The sequence below is a fragment of the Dipteris shenzhenensis genome, chromosome 5 (assembly GCF_047967505.1).
Source record: "Dipteris shenzhenensis isolate YYH24624 ecotype China chromosome 5, Dip_SZ_1.0, whole genome shotgun sequence".
Taxonomy (NCBI): Eukaryota; Viridiplantae; Streptophyta; class Polypodiopsida; order Gleicheniales; family Dipteridaceae; genus Dipteris; species Dipteris shenzhenensis.
The window spans coordinates 10,178,182-10,184,939 of NC_141600.1; positions in this window are offsets into that span (position 1 = coordinate 10,178,182).

Consider the following 6,758-nt stretch of genomic DNA (forward strand, 5'->3'; position numbering starts at 1 on the left):
AAATGGGGTTTGTGGTGACTTTGACCATTCAAAGCATATTTGATGGGCATGATACTTTTCACACAGCTCAAAATAGGTTATATTTATACATGTGCAAAGTATCATACCCATCGGGTATGTGCATGTTCGAATAACACACCTCAGAGCATGTTTTTTGGTAGTTGTGCATAACACTTGGTGTAAAATGGGCTTTGTGGCAAGTTTAACCATCCAAATCATATCCGCGATGGGCAGGATACTTTGTATAGACCTCAACATAGGTTGTATTGACATAAGTGAAGATTATTGTGCCCATCGGGTATGTGCATGTACGAATAACATACCTCAAATAATATTTTTTGACAGTTGTGCATAACACTTGATGGAAAATGGGGTTTAGCTGCACATCTATTAAATATCATTTGGGGAGACTTGAATCTAATGACTCTGAATGAGACATAGAAACATAGGATAACATCTTCTATAGCGATCAGGGTTTAGGATTTAGGGTATCAGGTAGAGTTATAAATATTAGCCATGCTACAAATATTAGCCTTTGAATTTGGTTTAAGTATAATTAAACTTCATTCATAGGTTTTTAATAAGCTCGAATTTGAAAATTCTAACCTGGGGGGGCAGGGAAGGGGGAGAAGGGGAGGTGGGGGGTAGGGAAAAAGGAGGGGGGAAGGGAAAGGAGGAGAGAGAGAGAGGCAAAGAGAGAGAGAGAGAGGTGGGGGGGGAGAGGGAGGAGTGGGAAGTTTGAATTCCTTGAGGGCATTATATTGACTCTCACCTCTCCCGTAATTCATTTTCAATCACACCCTCCCTCTCTTTGTGTTCCCCTTCCTTCCTCTCTCCCTCTCCCTCTCCTTGGCATTGTGTTGTGCTCCCTTTCCCCTCTCCCTCTCCCTCTCTCTTGTGTTGCGCTCCCCTTACCCTTCCCCTTCCCCTCCCCCTCTCCCTCTCCCTCTCCTTTCTCCTCCCTTCTCTCGCTCCGTTTTTCTCCCCTCGTCTCTCCCTCCCTCTCCTGTCTCTCTCTCTCTCTCTCTTCTCCTTCTCATCTCCTCTCTCCCTCCCTTTCTTCCCCACCCTTTCAAGTGTCCTCTTGACCTCAAAGACAAGAGGTTGTATAGTGTGCCCAAGAGATCGCGCTACCGTGGCAACGACCCATAAATTTTTATTTATTATTATTATTATTATTATTATTATTTTTGCACCCACTGTCATGACATCACGATCTCTTCCATTCCTCCTCATCACCCACCTCTCCCCTCTTATCTAATTAAATTTATTTTTTAAAAATTATTGCTCCCTCCTCTACTCTTCCCTTCCTCTCTCCCTCTCCTTTCCTCTCTCCCTCTTCCTTCTACTCTCGCTCCCATCGTGGTCCCCTCCCTTCCTCCCTCTCCCTCTCCCTCATGTTGCCCTCCCTCTCCCTCGCATTGTGTTATGTTCCCCCTCTCCCTCTCCCTCTCCTTTATCCTCCCTTCTCTCCCTCTCTCTTCTTATTTTCCTCCCTTCTCTCCCTCTCTCTTCCCTTCTCCTCTCCTTCCTCCCTCCCTTGCCCAAGAGATCGTTGTGGGGCTTAAAGGTCATTGTGCCTTTACCCCGGTTATGTACAATACTCAAACACATATATAAATCAATGAAAAAGAAGATTAGGGTGTTTTGCACCCACCAAAAACTTGTGTGGCTCTCTGTTTCTCTCTCTCTCTCTCTTCTGTTCTGCTTCCGTTGAGAGCACTCTCAATTGGTATCAGAGCCCGAGTGATCTAGCTGAGCGTGCGTGAATGCCTGGAAGCTCAGCAGCTCTGTGGGAGCAAGGAGAAGCTTTATGGGTGACTTTACTTGCATCCGAGTGCACAGAGACCTTGAAGGAACCTTTGGAAAAGTCAATTTGGTTTTGCAAAGTGGTTTTGAGAGCCTGTTAAGTGTTTTCAAAGAAAAAGTCATTTTTAAAGCTTTTCCCTGTTCCATTCGATGACATAGACTCCGTATTGACTTGTAAAGGCAACCATTGCCTGCTTTTGGTGTCCATTTCACTTTAGGAGCTTGGAAACACCTTCATTCTTGAATTTGGGATCATTTTGTTGGATTTCTGACTCACTATGTTAGTTTCAACGTTTTTCAGCCCGAGTGTTGGAACTCAAGTTTAGAGCAACCATTTGCAGATCTGTCAGTTTCGATGGACTCAAGAGGCCCTAAAACTTCTATGTTGCTCATCATTCGCACGCCGGTGGAGTTTACAAACAATTCAATTTTCAAAAACGTTTTTTAGTCCGTGTGTTGGACCCAGTGATTGGGACCACCGTTTCAAAAACCAACTGTCGCATTGCATTCCAGATGCCTAAAAACCCCTACCTCTATCAGTTCTTGCATGATTTGGTGGAGTATTTTTAGAGTTATAGATCTCTGTGTATTTGATTTCGTCTCTCTGTTATGCATTTTTTCATTCTAAGGTCTTGAAACCTTAGATTTATGCCACATGGCAATGGATAAGTGTTGACTCCCATTTCTCACTCATCGGTTGGGATTTTGAAGTTCGAGTAGAGAAGAGATATTTGCAGATTGTCTTACTGAGTTCGATTATGCAATGGCACCCATGTTTTGAGGCATCTTAGGTTCTATTTTCAGTAGTGGTCATTGCCGTGGGACCATGATTTATTGAGCATACCTTATGCAAATCACTCTAATTGCAGTTTGAGCCATATGTGCTCATTTGTGGTGTGCATTGGGTTGCAGTGGATGATTTATAGGCCATTTGGATGCATTGCAATCCTTATTGGATGTGCTGATAGGCCCAGATTACCTTGTGGGATGCTATTTTTTATGGACGCTTTGCACATGGATGCTATTTTATGCTGAGGGACAGCTTTGACACATTGCAGTTGATGCACTGATAGTGATATGCTCTCTTGATGAGATATTGTTGATGCATATGCCCATGGACGGTGTTTATGCTTGAGCCATTTGGCACTTATTGGCATTTTGGATTGCCATTGCAGTTGGTACTTTCTTTTGGGCCAGATTTGCTCATATGGATGCATAGTACATGTACATGAGTCAGCTATATCTTTTGATGCTTTGAGCTTTGAGTTTTGGTGATATTTCACTCTATTGTGGCATACACATTTGGGTGCACCTGGTATTTGGTGTGATTCTCTCTTGCAGCTCTTCCATGTCTAAAAAGGAGTTTTTCAACATTAAAAAGTTTGATGGGACAAACTTTTCTTTGTGGAAAGAGCAAATAAGGGATGTGCTTATTCAAAAGGAGCAGATAAAACCCTTGCAAGGGATTGCAGTTAAGCTTGCAGCTATGTCCACAGATGAATGGAATCAGTTGGATGCATTGGCAAAGTCTACCATTAGACTTCACCTTGGGGAGACAGTTTATTTCATAGTAGTCAGTGAAAAGACTACGGAAGCTTTATGGAAAAAGCTGTGTGCTACATATGAGAAAGAGACTGCCTTAAACAAAGTCTATCTCATGAAGAGATTGTTTAAGCTGCACATGAAGGAGGGAGTATCCATAGCTTTGCACTTGAAAGAATTTAATATCATTTTCAATCAGCTTCAAGCTCAAAAGTTGAATTTCGATGTGGAAATGAGGGCAATATTTCTCTTATGCTCATTACCATCCTCATGGGATACTTTTTGTACTGCTATCAGTAACTCTGCACCTGGTGGAGTATTGAACTTTGATGATGTGGTTGGTAGCATGTTAATGATGTGGTTGGTAGCTTGTTGGCTGAGGAGATTAGACAAAAGTCAATGGAAGGCAACAAGCAGGATGCAACCTTGAATGTGCAAAGGGGCAGATCACAATCTAGGGGGAAGTTTCAAGAAAGAGGGAAGTCCCATAGAAAGTCTAGGGCACGGAACATTGAGTGTCACTAATGTGGCAAGAAGGGCCACATGAAAAAGGATTACTACAAACTTAAAAGAGAGCAAAAGGATAAGAAAAAGAATGAAAATTGGGGTGCAAATTAGAAGGAAGAGAGTCCAAGGGAGGACAAAGGAAAAGTGAAGATCGAGGAGATCAATGCAGTCACACATGATAGTGACAATGACATTCTCTTCACGTCTAGTTTATCTAAAGAAATGCTTACCACTTCAGATGATGCATATTCCCAGGATTGGATTTTGGATTCTAGTGCTTCATTCCATGTTACTCCCCATAGGGAATGGTTCTCCACTTATGATAGTGGAAAGACAGGTTGTGTGCATCTTGGAAATGACTATGCATGTGACATAGTGGGAGTAGGTGACATAAAGTTTTCTTCTGCAAATGGGTCTGTATTTATTTTGAAAAATGTGAGACGTGCCTAAGCTGACCAAGAGTCTCATTTCAACGGGTCAGCTAGATGATGCTGGTTTTCAGACCATCTTTGGTTCTGGGAGTTGGAAAATTCAAAAGGGCTCTATGCTTTTGGCTAGGGGTGCCAAGTGTGGGACTTTGTATCCCTTGCATGTATCAGGGGTGTTTGATCATGTTGTTGCAATAACCGAGCAACCAAGCACTTCTTTATGGCATTGCCGGTTGGGCCATATGAGCCAAAAAGGGATGAAACTCTTATGCCATTTGGGTTGTGTACCGCATTTAAGTTTCTCTGATTTTGAATTTTGTAACATTGTCTCTATGGGAAGCAGACTAAATCAAACCATAAAAGAAGGGGAAAGAAAGAGTTTGAAAAGCTTGATTTGGTGCATTCAGACGTATGTGGTCCCATGCCTACATGGTCATTAGGCGGGGCTGAATACTATGTGACATTCATTGATTATGCAACTAGGAAAATGTGGGCTTATGCTATAGCTCGGAAGAGTGATGTATTCTAGGTATTTCAGAAATGGCTCACCTTGGTTAAGAATCAGTCAGGTAGAACGCTTAAATGCCTACGGACTGACAATGGTGGAGAGTATCTCTCTCATGACTTTCAGCATTTTTGTGATGCACATGGGATTAAGAGGGAGCTCACATCCCCCCATACTCCAGAGCAAAATCTAGTTGCGGAAAAGATGAATCATACCATTCAAGAAAGGTTGCAATGCATGCTTTCCAATGCAAGTCTTTCTGGTGGTTTTTGGGCTAAGGCAATGAAGACTGCAGTGCATGTGATCAATATGTCACCTAGTAAGAGTTTGGATGGTGGTATTCCTAAAGAGGCATGGAGTGGCAAGAAGCCCTCTTACTCTCATTTGCATATATTTGGGTATGAGGCATATGCACATGTGCCAAAAGAGCTTCGAAAGAAGCTAGATCCTAAGTCTAGGAAATGCATCTTTCTAGGTTATGGTGAAAGTGGAGAGATGGGCTATCGTCTCTGGGATCCACAAGCAAAGAAGATCATACGCAACCATGATGTACCCTTCAATGAGAAGAAGATGCATAAGGCACCCATGAGGGATGTGGAAATGCGGAGAATCACTTTCCAGGACGTGAATCCACCTGCATATGTTGATAGACAGCAAGCTGTCCATGCAGCAAATGTGCAAGAAATGGTACCAGCAAGTACTCCCACAAGTATAAAATCAAGGGTAGATGATGGATCATCTATTGATGGAAATGATGAGCCAAATGTGGCTAATATGCAGGTGGGACAGCAAGCTGAAATGCCCTTGAGAAGATCATCTAGAGTGTCTAGACTGCCTGATAGGTTTGTTCCAGGGGTAGACTATGTGATGCTTACTGATTGCGGGGAGCCTTCTTGCTACAGAGAGGCTATGATGCGTGAGGATTAACACAAGTGGGAGTATGCAATGCAATCAGAGATGAGTTCACTTATGAAGAATAAGACTTGAGACTTGGTTTCTTTGCCACATGGAAAAAAAGCATTGCCATGTAAATGAGTATAGCTATAAGATGAAGGTCACAGGTGATGATGTGCCTAGGAACAAGGCCCGTTTGGTCGCTAAAGGGTTCAAGCAAGAGAAGGGTGTGGACTTTGATGAGATATTCTCTCCGGTTGTGAAGATGACCATACTTAGATGCATGCTTGGCCTAGTGGTAGTAGAGGATATGGAGCTTATGCAGATAAATGTCAAGACAACTTTCTTGCATGGGGATTTGCATGAAGAAATTTACATGGTGCAACCGGAAGGCTTTGAAGAAAAGGGCAAAGAGCATTTAGTTTACAAGCTGAAGAAAAGTCTCTATGGTCTTAAGCAAGTGCCTAGAGAATGGTATTAGAAGTTTGATGCTTTCATTCGTTCCTAGGGTTTTAGGAGTGAATTTGATCACTGCCTCTACACTAAAAGGGCTAAGGATAATAGCCTGATGCTCTTGGCACTATATGTGGATGATATGCTATTGGCTAGCAAGAATACTTATGAGCTAGATGCATTAAAGGCCAAGTTGAACGAGGCCTTTGATATGAAGGATTTGGGACTTGCAGGTCATATTCTTAGTATGCGCATCACGCGTGATCGGAGTAGGAAACTCCTTTGGCTTTCACAGAATGAGTATGTTACAAAAGTATTGCAGCATTTTTCAATATGGAGGGGGGGAAGGCAGTGAGTACTCCATTGCCTCCATATGTGAAACTGAGTCATATAGGTAGTCCCAAATTAGATGAGGAGAGGGCCATGATGGCCAAGGTTCCTTATGCATCAGCGGTTGGGAGTCTTATGTATGCTATGATAGCTACTAGACTAGACATTGCATTTGTAGTGGGAGTTGTTAGCTGGTATATGGCTAATCCAAGAAAGATACATGGGGAGGCAGTTAAGTGCATCATGAGGTACATGAAGGGTACCAAGGAGATGTGCATCTACTTTGGTAG